Here is a 13561-nt window from a genome sequence, read left to right as displayed (position 1 = left end):
GAATTCTATGGCTAAGTGAGAGTGTTCACGCATTATAGTCCGATTGCCTTGTTCGTTGGGCTGAGCGCCTCCCTCGAAGAACCCAAAAATGGGAAAAAGAGCGCCCAGGTTTATCCCCGAACACCCCAGCACTAGCGGCACGGGGGCAGAAGCCGACGACTCGCCATCTCTCAGTATTGATAAACAGCCGCATAGAAGGTAATATTTTAAATTCCAACAGCATTGCTTAGCGCATATGAACAAGTTTTCAGCGCACAGGATAACACGAGCGAGTTTTACTCAAAAAATACATCCTTGGTACATTCATCCGCCACAAGGCAGGCACCCTTCAGAACATCCTTGTAATAATTCTTAGGCTTGCGATGCTCCTTCCCCGGCGGTGGCCCGTCCTTCACAAGCTTCTCAGCATCCAGCTTGCCCCAGTGCACCTTATCACGGGCAAGGGCCCTATGGGCACCTTCAATGCAGACGGAGCGCTTGATGTCTTCGAGCCTTGGACATGCCCCCACCAGCCGCCGCACCAGCCCGAAATAGCTCCCAGGCATAGCCTCTCCAGGCCACAGCCGAACTACGAGGCCGTTCATGGACTGTTCGGCCGCCTTGTGGAGCTGGACCAGTTGCTTCAGCTGGTCGCTCAGGGGCACGGGGTGTCCGGCCTCAGCATACTAAGACCAGAACACCTTGTCTGTCGAGCAGCCCTCCTCGGCCCGATAGAATGCGGCGGCATCGGACACACTCCAGGGAAGATCTGCGAACGCTCCTAGAGAGCTCTAGATTTGGGTAAGTAACAAGTAACTCACGTTTATATATTTTCTTTGCATGAAGAATGCCTTACCCGCCGCTATCTTCTTCACCTCATCCAACTCCTGGAGGGTCTTCTGGGATTCGGTCTTGGCAGATTTGGCATTTTCAATAGCCGCCGCGAGCTCAGACGCTTGCGTCTTTGAGTCAAGCTCCAAACTCTCATGTTTTTCCATGAGAACCTGGAGCTCTTGCCGCACCTTGCCAACCTCGGCCTCATACTTCTCCCACTCGGTGCGCTCCGTGGAGCAGCGCTTGCTTAAGGGTTGCCACCTCAGACATGGCCCCTACAATAGCCACGTTAATCCTGTCATTTTTTGCAATTGCACCTTTTTTATATATATTCAAACAAGGTATTTCTTACCTTCCTTCTCCTCGAGCTGCTTCTTGGCACGCTCGAGCTCTTGCTCGGACTTCTCGAGGCTCTGCTTCAGCGTGTCCACTTCCGCGGTCAGTGCAGCAGGCGCCAGCAGAGAAGCCTGCATACGCATATTGACTACTTTGATTAGACTCCTGCGAATTCTTTGATCCTCTATTCGGCTTTTCTTCCCGAATGCCCAGCAGAGCATCAGGGGCTACTGTCTATGCGGTAATATTATTTACACATAATTTACTTACCTCAAAGCCTGTCAAAAGGCTAGTACAAGCTTCAGTCAGTCCGCTCTTGGCGGACTGAACCTTGTGGACCACCACACTCATAATAGTGCGGTGCTCCTCGTCGATGGAGGCGCCTTGGAGCACCTCCAACATATTGTCTGGCGCCTCTGGTTGGACGGGGGCCACCGACACGATGAACTTGCTCCTCTTGGAAGGAGGTCCCCCGCCGGACTCCGGAACCTTTGAAGGTTCCGGAACGGTGTCCGTCCTAGAACCGGACTTGGAGCCCTGGGGGGTTTCATCCCCTTTACTCCTGGAGTCCGGGAGGTCGCCTTGCGGCGCCTCTAGGACCACCTCCTCCCTGCTTGGAACCTATTGAGACAACACTTCGGTGTCGTCCGCAGGGCGGGGGGAGGAAGCCGTCAGAAGCGAGTTCACATCCGACGAGTCTAGTGAGCCGCTCGACGACGCGTCGAGCCGGTCCTTGGGTGGGCTGCATAAACATATTCGACATAAGGGAAAGCTGTGCAATAAACGAATACGATGAATTACTCTGGTATCCGGATACTCACGATTTTGCCAGGGGCTTGGCCCTGGGCTGCCACTCCCCTCCGCCGTAGTCCGGAGGAAGGGTTTTCCCCTTCTTGGACCCTCCGGCCTCCCCAGAGAGGGCGGCCTTCCTTTTCTTCTCTCCTCCCGCTGGAGGGGGAGAGGTTTCTTCTTCTTCCTCCTCGTCTTCACGAGGGGAATGGGCTTCGGAACCGTCCGGTGATGAATCCGACACCTCCTGGCGCCGGGCACTCTTTCGAGTCCCCGTGGCCCTTTTTGCGGCCTTCTTCTCCGGCACCACATAGGGTGCCGGAACCATGAGCTTCGCCAAGCGAGCGTCCGCTGGGCCTTCGGGCAAAGGAGCCGGACAGTTGATCTGTCCGGACGTCACCTGCCAATCCTGTCAAAGGTAAGGGAGCTTAGATCCCGCATGGAGTTAAACTATGAAAACGGATACCCTATAAAAGGACAAAAACAGCTTACCGTGAGAGCATGACGCTGCGCACTGAATCCGCGATCCTCGGTAGCGGATGCGGGAGCCTCGGCGCCCTTGAAAAGCATCCTCCAGGCATCTTCATACGTCATGTCGAAGAGCCTGTTCAGAGTTCGGTGATGCGTCGGGTCGAACTCCCACATGTTGAAGGCCCGTTGTTGACACGGGAGGATCAGGCGGATGAGCATAACCTAGACTACGTTGACAAGCTTGAGCTTCTTGTCTGCCAGGGTTTGGATGCATGTTTGGAGTCCGGTCAGCTCTCCTTTTTTACCCCAAGACAGGCCCGTCTCCTTCCAGGAGGTGAGCCGCGTAGGGGGACCAGATCGAAACTCAGGGGGTGCGACCCATTCGGCGCCACGCGGCTTGGTGATGTAAAACCACCATGACTGCCACCCCTTTAGGGTCTCCACAAAGGAGCCCTCGAGCCACAGGACGTTGGCCGTCTTGCCCACCATGGCACCTCCGCACTCCGCCTGGCTGCCGCGCACCACCTTCGGCTTGACGTTGAAAGTCTTGAGCCATAGGAAGAAATGGGGGCGGATGCGGAGGAAAGACTCGCACACGACGATAGACGCCGAGATGTTGAGGACGAAGTTCGGGGCCAGATCGTGGAAATCCAGGCCGTAGTAGAACCTGAGCCCCCGGACAAATGGATGCAGAGGGAAGCCCAGTCCGCGGAGGAAATGGGGGAGGAATACCACCCTCTCATGGGGCCTAGGGGTGGGGATGAGCTGCCCCTTTTCGGGAAGCTGGTGCGCGATGTCATTAGATAGGTATCCGGCCTTCCTCAGCTTTTTTATGTGTCCCTCCGTGACGGAGGAGACCATCCACTTGCCTCCCGCTCCGGACATGACTGGAGAAGGTTGAGGTGGGAGTGCGGACTTGGGCGCTGGAGCTCGAGTGCGCAAGAATGGATAGACAAAGGAGGAAGAAGGCGTGGGTGAAAAGGTGGATCCTTATCCCCTTATATGGGTGGATGCATTTACATGTCCCCACCAGCTTGGTAAAACTCGCTTATCTCCAAGCGTCGTAATTAGAGGCGCGGTTGGGTTACCCACGCCCGTATTGATGAGAATCCCGGAATAAGGGCACAGGATCTCTGCTTTGACAAGACGTGCCGAGGAAACCGCCTCGCATGACGCACTGAGGTGGGATAATGAAACGACTCGGATAAAGGCTTGGCCGTGGTGTGTCACACTACGGGATACGTCAGCAGATTAGATTTGTGTAAATATTATTCTCTCTATGGCAATATGTGGAAAACTTGTTTTGCAGAGCCGGACACTATCTTTGTGTTTAAAATCTTCTATGAAGTACTTGGAGGAGGAACCCGCCTTGCAATGCTGAAGACAATCTGCGCGCCAGACTCGTCGTCATTGAAGCCTGGTTCAGGGGCTACTGATGGAGTCCTGGATTAGGGGGCTACCAGATGGCCGGACTATACCTACAGCCGGACTCCTGGATTATGAAGATACAAGATTGAAGACTTCGTCCCGTGTCCGGAAGGGACTTTCCTTGGCGTGGAAGGCAAGCTTCACGATACGGATATTCAGATCTCCTACCATTGTAATCGACTTTGTGTAACCCTAACCCTCTCCGGTGTCTATATAAACCGGGGGGTTTTAGTCCGTAGGACGACATACACATCAACAATCATTCCATAGGCTAGCTTCTAGGGTTTAGCCTCTCTGATCTCGTGGTAGATCTACTCTTGTACTACCCATATCATCAATATTAATCAAGCAGGACGTAGGGTTTTACCTCCATCGAGAGGGCCCGAACCTGGGTAAAACTTCGTGTCCCTTGCCTCCTGTTACCATCCGGCCTAGACGCACAGTTCAGGACCCCCTACCCGAGATTCACCTGAGGGGGAAACTTCTTCTGTCCCCCTGTATTTGGTTGCTGGGGCTCTTCGTCATCATCCTCGCTTTGCGATCCCTTTTCCCTGTTCTCGGCGTTTAATTTGCCGGCATGTTTAAAAACCCAGCAATCTCTATTTGTATGATTGGGTGGTTTGTCTGGGGTGCCATGAATCTGGCACGGACGATCAAGTATGCGGTCCAAGCTGGATGGGCCTGAATTGTTCTTTTGGAACGGCTTCTTCCGCTGACCGGACTTAGAGCCACTGAATTCGGCATTGACTGTCATGTCCTCGGTGTTGTCATTGTTGTTTCGACGCTTGTATCTGTTGCGTCGAGACTTGTCTTTGTTATTTTTAACTTCAGGGGCGCCGGCTTCACTTGCATTGTTTTTGCTACGGGCCAACCAACTGTCCTCGCCCGCAAAAAAGCGGGGCATGAGTGCCGTAAGGGCCACCATGGATTTTGGCTTTTCTTGGCCGAGGTGGCGAGCGAGCCATTTGTCGCAGATAGGCTGCTAGGGCTTCGACATCTGGACAATCGACGATTTGGTTCTTTTTAGTTAAGAACCTAGTCCAGAATTTCCTGGCGAGCTCTCCAGGTTGTTGAACTATGTGGCTTAAGTCATCGACGTCTGGTAGCCAGACATATGTACCTTGGAAGTTGTCGAGGAAGGCTTCTTCCAAGTCCTCCCAGCTACAGATAGAATTTTCACGCAGGCTGTTTAACCAGTGCTGTCTGACCCCTTGAGTTTTAAAGGGAGGTATTTGATGGCGTGGAGGTCATCACCACGAGCCATATGAATGTGGAGAATGAAGTCTTCGATCCACACCGCGGGGTCCGTGGTTCCATCGTATGATTCTATATTCACGGGTTTAAACCCTTCTGGGAATTCATGATCCATGACCTCATCAGTGAAGCAATGAGGGTGTGCGGCGCCTCTATATCGGGCCGTATCGCGACGTAGCTCTGATGGAGTCCGTCTGCGGTTTTCAGCCCGTGCATGACTAAGTTTGTCACGTCCGAATAGGTGGCCGTCGTCGCGTGTCGAGGCACATCCTCGAGATCCGTAGATTGATCTAGTATGTCCTACTTTATTGTTCAGGTTTTGCCGGATGTCATATGTATGGCCGTGGGCTAATTTACCCCTACCTGTGCGATGAGGCGGGGTGGGCTGGTGTTCGGCGTGAGTTGCCGTTTTCTCCGGACCACGTGGTGGTCGGTCAGCAGCATTGTACGATGGTGGTATGTATTCCAGCGCCTCCTCATCAAACTGAGGTAGCAATTTGCGCTTTGGTAGCTTTTGGTTGGGCGCTTGAGGCCGTATTCTTCGGCTGCTAGGACGTCGGTCCATTTATCATTGAGCAAATCTTGATCAGCTTGAAGCTACTGCTTCTTCTTTTTCAGGCTCCTTGCAGTGGCTATTAGCTGGCGCTTGAAGCGCTCCTGCCCAAGAGGTTCCTCAGGCATGATGAAATAGTCGGTGCCAAGGCTCACCTCATCCTCGGAGAGGGGAAGATAACTTCCATCCTCTGAGTCTTCATGCGTGGCCTGTTTACCAAGGCTAACCTGCCCATCTTCCCGTTCATCTTGTTCATTAGTTGTTTCAACGGGGTCTTCGTTGTCTTCGGCACCTTCTCGAGTGTTATCTTCTCATGTGCCGCTGTTGCTATCTTTACTGCAGTGTGACTTAGAGCGGCGCCGCTGACGCCGGCGCTTGGATTGTATTTCAAAAGGTATATCCTCGACTGGATCTTCCTTGTCATCGCCGCTGTTCTCCTTTGGTGCATCCACCATGTATACATCATACGAAGAAGTGGCTGTCCAGCGTCCGGTGAATGGCGGGTTCTGGGCCTCTTCTTCTCCGGCATCTTCGTCCATACTGTTGATGCCCTCAGAGTTGTAATCATGTGTATCTATTAAATCCTCGACCATGGCTATGAAGTGGGTGGCGGGTGGGGAGCAAAATTCTCCATCGTCAGCCCCTAGTTCGAACCGGATATAGTTCAGTTTTGATTCCTCCGTCAAGGCAGGTTCTTTAATGAGTTTAGCATGTTGCCCAAAGGTGAGTGCTAGAAGATGTCTGTGGCGCTGAATTCGAAGATCGATAAACGATCAAGTTCGGCGTCCGCGGGCTCACATGGTTTGGAACTTACGGCCGGAAACGAGTCCGGAGTTCCGGTGGCACAGGTATCGTGTGAGATCAAGTCTATGTGCGGCTCCAATGCCACAGAATCTCTGGCCTCCGCGGTGGGGTCGATCCTCCCGTCCTTGGATGGCGAAATCTAGTCTGGATCTAAGGTTAGAGCGGTTATGGGAGCTGTGTCCTGGATGTGGTCCGATGACAGATTTAGGTCATGTCCCTCGAGGTGACCAGGAGTGGTAGTCGTGGTCTCGAATCTGGCGAAGATCAAGTCTCCACGGATGTCTGCAACGTAGTTCAAGCTCCCCAATCTGACCTGATGGCCAGGGGTGTAGCTTTCGATCTGCTCCAGATGGCCAAGCGAGTTGGCCCGCAGAGCAAGGCCGCCGAACATGAAGATCTGTCCGGGGAGGAAAACTCCCCCTTGGGCATCATCGTTGTAGATGGTTGAAGGAACCATCGAACCTCTTGATGACAGCACAGTGGAACTCTCAATGAAAGCACCAATGTCGGTGTCAAAACCAGCGGATCTCGGGTAGGGGGTCCTGAAATGTGCGTCTAAGGTCGGTGGTAACAGGATACAGGGGACACAATGTTTTACCCAGGTTCGGTCCCTCTCTATGTAGGTAATACCCTATGTCCTGCTTGATTGATCTTGATGAATATTAGTATTACAAGAGTTAATCTACCACGAGATCATAACGGCTAAACCCTAGAGGTCTAGCGTGTATGGTTATGATAGTGTCTCTCCCTCCGGACTAAGTCCTCCGGTTTATATAGACATCGGGAGGATCTAGGGTTACAGAAGGTTGCTTACAAAGAAAGGAATCTACATATTTAGTCGCCAAGCTTGCCTTCGACACCAAGGAGAGTACCATCCGGACATGGGTGCGATCTCCGGTCTTCGTATCTTCACAGCCCATCAGTTAGGCCCATGGCTAACAGGCCGGACGCCCGAAGACCCCTTAGTCCAAGACTCCCTCAGCAGGTAGTCGCCTGGTTGTTCCACCGGTCATAGGCGGGCGTCTTAGTCGCACTCGATGGTGATGTGCGTCCGGCTGCGACTAGCACCCGGCTCCTTGTCCCGTCGTCCGCGGTCGCCGCTAGTCGGCGTTCGGGACGTCATGCCATGCTCCTGGCGGGGTGGCGGGTCATTTTGCGCCGATTGAGTTCCTCAACGCGGCAGCCGGCTTCTTGCTGCTCGGCAGCGGCATCAATGAGCTGTTGGATGGGCTCCGTCATGTGGCGATGCTCGTCACCCTCGAGGTTGTCCAGCTCGTCTGTTGCCGCTTGGGCAGCTCGTATGTTGTCTCTGGGCATGGCGTAGACGGGGCGATCAGCCCCGAACATGCTAGCAACGGCCGCGTCGCGCTGCCGGACCTAGACGATGCGGCTGCGTCTGCTAGGAGTCGGCGTGCCGCCAACTGTGCTGTCCATTTCGCGCTGGTAAGCCTCTGAAAGGCGTCTCATGCTGGCTAGCTTCTTGGCGCTCTCGACAAGCTAGATGCGGCAGCCTTCCGGCATCTCGGTGTCAGCATCTTCTGCGATGGGTGCAGACAGGTCGTGAAGTGCTTCCTCGATCGGGTCTCGGGCACCGTTACCGAGAACTCCATTGTGGCTGATGACGAGCACCTCTATGATGGTGCTGCCGCCGCTGTCGGCGCGGGGGACAGGATCATCAATAACCACCACGTTGGTAGGGAACGCGTCGAGCGATGCCGTGTCGGAGTCGACGAGCATCGGGTCAGTGGAGCCAACCGACTCCAAGTCAACGGCCGGCTCGTCGGCGACGTGGAGCCGGTCGAGGAAGCTGACGAGGCGGCTCCCGGTGCCGTCAGCGCCTGCGTCGGATGCAGGCCCATCGGAGAGGCGGATCTCGCCAACAAGGTCAGCGAGGCAGCTTGCCGCGCAGGCGACCTCCACCACAAGCAACGCGTCGGCGCAAACGCCATCCGGCGTGCCTGGCTGGCTGCGCTCGGCAGGGAGGAAGAGGGTTCCTGTCCAGAACAGATCTCTGGACGACGGTGCACCTTGCCCCACGGTGGGCGCCAAATGTCGTGGGGTTGGGTGCGACATATGCCAAAGGATGGCTTATCATGGTGGGAGCTAGTAGAACGTTGCTGGTGCCCGGAAGCAGGATGAGGCGTAGACACGAACGCTGGCGTACTTTACCCTGGTTCAGGGCTCTCATGGGAGATAATACCCCTAGTCCTGCTCTGCGGGGTCTCCGCATGATCACTAAGGCACTAGTGAGTACGTTGGTGCACCTCGAGCTGTATGCTAGAGGTAGGAGAAAGTAGGGCCAGTTCTCTCCTCTCTCTGAATGTGTCTAGGTCTAACAGGTTGGGAACCCTTTGCATGGGTGCTCTGGGGGCTTATATAGGGCTACCCCCAGGGATACAATGGTAATCCAGCCGGGTGTAGGACTCCATTGTCAGTGTCTCTGGTCGCCGGCTTCTCCGCCGGCTGTGGGGGCCCGCCACCTGGTGGGCCCCGCAGATCGGTCTAGTATGGGGCCGACGGGCCACTCCCGCCCCTCGCGGGTTCTGCCGGCTGCTTGTTACTGTTATCGTAATGCTAATGACGCACGCTTGGTTGGGGAGGCGTGGCTACAGTCCCACCGTCTGGTGGGAGATCACTGTAGCCACTCCATGTCTCATCTGGTTAATGCTGCATGGACTCCGAGGGAGGAGTGGGCCGTCTTCTAGAGGCTAGCCTCCCTCGGGTCTGACTGGTCAGGCTCCGCCATCTTCTGGGTTCTCGCTGCCTGGTAGGGCCCGCCGCCTGCAGGCTGTACCTACAGGCCATCGTGGGAGCAGGGCTCCGCCTGACAGGGGTGACGTCAAGGGTGGAGTGGAAACAGTGCCGTGCCGTGCGGAGATCTCCGCCTGTATGGGGCACTGTGGTCGCGCCGTGCCCTGGATATGGGGATGATGGGCTACACTGTAGCCACATCCTATTTTGTCTTCTTAATGGGGGCAGACTTTGTGGGCTTCGTGGGCCGCCTAATAGGAGCTGGCCTCTCTAGAGGCCGCCTGCTAGGAGTTGGCCCGTCTTGGGGCCGTCTTCAGGTGCGTGGCCGTGTTCTAGCAGCCAGCCGCTTGATCCAGCCAGCCACCAGAAGGCGGTGCTCCATCCTGGGCGTTTGAGGGGCGTATCCGGCCCCGATTTCTTGAAATGCTTGGGGACTCGGGTTAGGCTACCCATGGCCCATTACTCTGACGCATCGTGGAGAGAATAGTGAGAGAGCGAACCACCAAAAAGAGAGTGAGCTCCACAAGCCCAACTCGAGTGCCTCCATGATGAGCGACAAGAAGAACTTAGTTCTCTTTGCCACCAAAAGTGAGATAAGAGGAGTGTGTGATAACCCATCTAGTGTCCTACTCTATGTCCTTTTGTGCAAGGACGATGCACCAAAAGCTAACACCTCTCACGCTCTACCTTTAGTGTTGTCTTCTCTTTTGCAGGAATTTCAAGATGTTTTCCCCGACGAGCTACCTCCGGGACTACCTCCACTACGAGGCATCGAGCACCGCATCGACCTCATCCCCAGAGCACCTCTTTCAAACAAAGCTCCCTACCGCGTCAACACCGAAGAAACCAAAGAAATACAAAGGCAAGTAAATCATCTCATAGACCATGGACATGTGCGTGAAAGTTTGAGTCCTTGTGCCGTTCCGGCCATTCTTGTGCCAAAACGAGACGGTAGCTTTCGCATGTGCTCCGATTGTAGACCTATTAATGCTATCACCGTTCACTATAGGTATCCCATTCCACGCCTTGATGATATGCTTAATGAACTTAGTGGTGCCACTATCTTTTAAAATTTTTATCTTAAAAGTGGTTACTATCAAATCCACATAGAAGATGGTGATGAATGGAAAACCGCTTTCAAAACAAAGTTTGGCTTGTATGAGTGGTTAGTCATGCCTATGGGTCTATCGGAAGCACCAGGTACTTTTATGCGTCTTATGAATCATGTCTTTTGCCCTTACATTGGTGAGTTTGTTGTGGTATACTTCTCTGATATACTTGTTTATAGCAAATCTCTTAAAGATCATGTCACCCATGTTCGAACAGTTTTGCTAACTCCTCTAAAAGAGCATCTCTATGCTAACATGGACAAGTCCCTTTTTGGCGTTGATAAGCTCTTTTTCTTGGGTTTTGATGTTTCCTCTAAGGGTGTTCATGTTGATGACTCTAAGATCAATGCTATTAAAACTTGGCCCCAACCAACCAATTTGCAACAAGTGCGTAGTTTCCTTGGTCTAGCCAGTTTCTATCGTAGATTTGTGAAGGACTTTAGCACCATTGCTTCACCTTTGCATGCTTTGAGCCAAAAATGTGCCTTTGTTTGGCGACCATCCCAAGATACCGCTTTCAATGAGCTGAAGAATTTGCTTACTCATGCTCCCATGCTTGCATTACCCAACTTTGACAAGCCCTTTGAGATTCATTGTGATTCTAGTGGTAATGGCATAGGAGGTGTGTTAACGCAAGAGAAGCGCCCCATAGCTTACTTTAGTGAGAAACTTTCCGGAGCGCAACTCAATTACCCCATCTATGACAAAGAGTTATATGCTTTAGTGCGAGTTTTGCATGAATCGGAACACTATCTTCGCCCTCATGAATTCATCATTCATACCGATGATGAAACGCTCAAATATGTTAAGGGTCAAACCAAGTTGAACAAGCGTCATGCTAAATGGAGTGAATTCACTGAGTCTTTTCCTTATGTCATCAAGTACATCAAAGGTAAGGAAAATGTTGTGGCAGGTGATCTTTCCCGCATATGCATGCTTGTTACTCAACTTGAATTGGATGTCATTGGCTTTGAGCACATAAAAGACTTGTATGAGCATGATCCTACTTTTTCTATTCCTTATGCCAAATGTTTGACGCATACCTCTTGGGAACGCTATTACATCAAAGATGGATATCTTATGAGAGCTAACAAGCTTTTCATCCCTGAGACTTCTCTTCGATTGTTGCTTTTGCAGGAATCTCATGGAGGAGGACTAATGGGACATTTTGGACGCGACAAGACTTTTTCTACGCTCTCCAAGAATTACTATTGGCCCAAGATGTTTCGCGACGCCAACCGCTTCACCAACCGATGCTCTACATGTCGCAAAGCTAAGTCTAACGCTCAATCCCGTGGCCTTTACATGCCTCTCCCTATTCCATATCAACCATGGGAAGAATTTAGCATGGATTTTGTACTTGGATTGCCTAGGACTAGAAATGGAAATGATTCGGTATTTGTCTTTGTGGACTGTTTCTCTAAGATGGCACATTTCATTCCTTGCAACAAGATGGATGATGCTTCACATGTTGCCAATCTCTTTTGTAGGGAAATATTGCGTCCACATGGAGTGCCACAGACGATCATCTCGGACCGCAACGTCAAGTTCCTAAGCTACTTTTGGTAGACCCTATGCAACAAGCTCGGAATCAAGCTACTCTTCTCCATGGCGTATCATCCTTAAACCGACGGTCAAACGGAGGTGACCAACTGCACACTGTCTGCTCTACTTCGCGTGCTCATCAAGAAGAACATCAAGGAGTGGGAGGAGTGTCTACCTATCGCCGATTTCGCCTACAACCGCGCAAGACACTCAACAACCGGCAAGTCACCCTTCGAGGTCGTCTACGGATTCAACCGATTGTCCCCATTGGCCATTCTTCCTCTACCACTACAAGAGTGCATCAATATGGACGCAAGTGCACATGTGAACCATCTCAAGAAGGTGCATGAAGATACAAGGCACACCATCGAGTGCCAAGTACAACGACTTGCGACCAAGCTCAACATCAACAAACAACCCATGGTATTCAGCATTGGTGATCTTGTGTGGCTACACCTTCGCAAAGACCACTTACCCACCGAACGCAAGTCCAAGCTTCTACCTCGAGAGGATGGACCCTTCAAGGTGCTCACACGCTAGAACAACAACGCTTACAAGATCAACCTCCCGCGTGACAAGTACAACGTGAGCGACATCTTCAATGTCAAGGACCTCTCTCCCTACCATGGTGATGAAGAATTTGATCTGAGGTCGAATCTTCCCCAAGGGAGGGGAGATGATTTGGAGCATCCCAAGGTCGTCCCCATGGACCTACCATCGTCTCACCAAGTGCCTAGCGGACCCATGACACGAGCACGTGCAAGAGCTCTCGAAACCGAGGTGAACTCACTCCTCTCCGAACTACCACTTTCTATGCATGAGACCTGGCTACTACCTCAAGCAGAAACCCTATGTGTGATCAGGAACTTGGAGGAAAGCCACGGACAAGACGGTGAGGACGCCAAGCTCAATAGATGAGCAGAAGGGCAGCTCGAAGCTCCCAAGCTCCGGACGACCGGCGAATCTCGGACGTTTGACGATCTCCAGGCACCGGACGTCCGACCTTCTCCGAACGACCGACACACCCACACCTGAGCCAAAACTACGGATTTCCGAAGCCCTCCGGACGACCGACGCCCCGGACGACCGGTAACTCCCGGACGTCCGACGCCTGTGTGCTTTTTGTGTGTTGGGCCACAGCCCATGTACCCTTTCGCCCACCTATACTATATATACTCTTCTCCTACCTACGTTTTAGGGTTAGCATCGGATCTACTCCATGAGAGAAACCGCGGCCCCTCTTAGGAGAATATCCCTTTGGATTCAAGACCTCCTTGCGGAGAAGACATCAAGACCTCCTCACGGAGAAGATCGTGCTACTTGAATCGTCCTTAGTTGACCGTTGATCATGTGATCTCTTATGTACTCGGGGATCTAGCATATGTGTGACTATATCTTGTTGGTTTAGTGTTTCTCTCATGTTTCCCCTTGTGTTTCCCCTCGTGTTCTTCGTGTTCATCACGGGATCGGCTCCTTTCATGAAAGATCGGCCCCTAAGGTTCCTACCCTACATCAATTTTCCCGGCAATCAACAGGATCACCCGCTTGAAAGCTATCGGGCTAACCATCGAGCATGTGGGGGCCGATTTTCTCCTTCGCTGCATCTCGCCACTACAGAAGAGGGACAGACCCGCTGGCTATATGGCGATGCTGGGGATAGGATGAGATTGCTCCTAGGTTTGGCCAATAACCTGTTGGTTTATGGCCA

This window comes from Triticum urartu, chromosome 2 (genome assembly GCF_003073215.2).
Source record: "Triticum urartu cultivar G1812 chromosome 2, Tu2.1, whole genome shotgun sequence".
Taxonomy (NCBI): domain Eukaryota; kingdom Viridiplantae; phylum Streptophyta; class Magnoliopsida; order Poales; family Poaceae; genus Triticum; species Triticum urartu.
This window is presented reverse-complemented; position numbering follows the sequence as displayed.